Genomic DNA, 579 nt, shown 5'->3' on the forward strand with positions numbered 1-579 from the left:
TTTTATGGACTTCCATCTGAAGATCCTTATCAGTTTTTAACTGATTTCTTGCAGATCTGTGAGACTGTAAAGACGAATGGAGTTGATCTTGAAGTCTACAGACTCATGCTTTTCCCTTTTGCTGTAAGAGACAGAGCTAGAATATGGTTGGATTCACAACCTAAGGATAGCTTGGACTCCTGGGATAAGCTGGTCACTGCCTTCTTGGATAAATTCTTTTCTCCTCAAAAGCTGAGCAAGCTGAGAGTGGATGTTCAAACCTTCAAACAAAAAGATGGTGAATCCCTCTATGAAGCTTGGGAAAGATATAAGCAGTTGACCAAAAGATGTCAATCTGACATGTTTTCAGAATGGACCCTATTAGATATATTCTATTATGGTCTCTCTGAATTTTCGAAAATGTCATTGGACAATTCTGCAGGTGGATCTATTCACCTGAAGAAAACGCCTGAAGAGGCTCATGAACTCATTGATATGGTTGCAAACAACCAGTTCATGTATACCTCTGAGAGGAATTCCGTGAATAATGGGATACCTCAGAAGAAAGAAGTTCTTGAAATTGATGCTCTGAATGCCATA

The sequence above is a fragment of the Arachis duranensis genome, chromosome 9, assembly GCF_000817695.3.
Source record: "Arachis duranensis cultivar V14167 chromosome 9, aradu.V14167.gnm2.J7QH, whole genome shotgun sequence".
NCBI lineage: Eukaryota > Viridiplantae > Streptophyta > Magnoliopsida > Fabales > Fabaceae > Arachis > Arachis duranensis.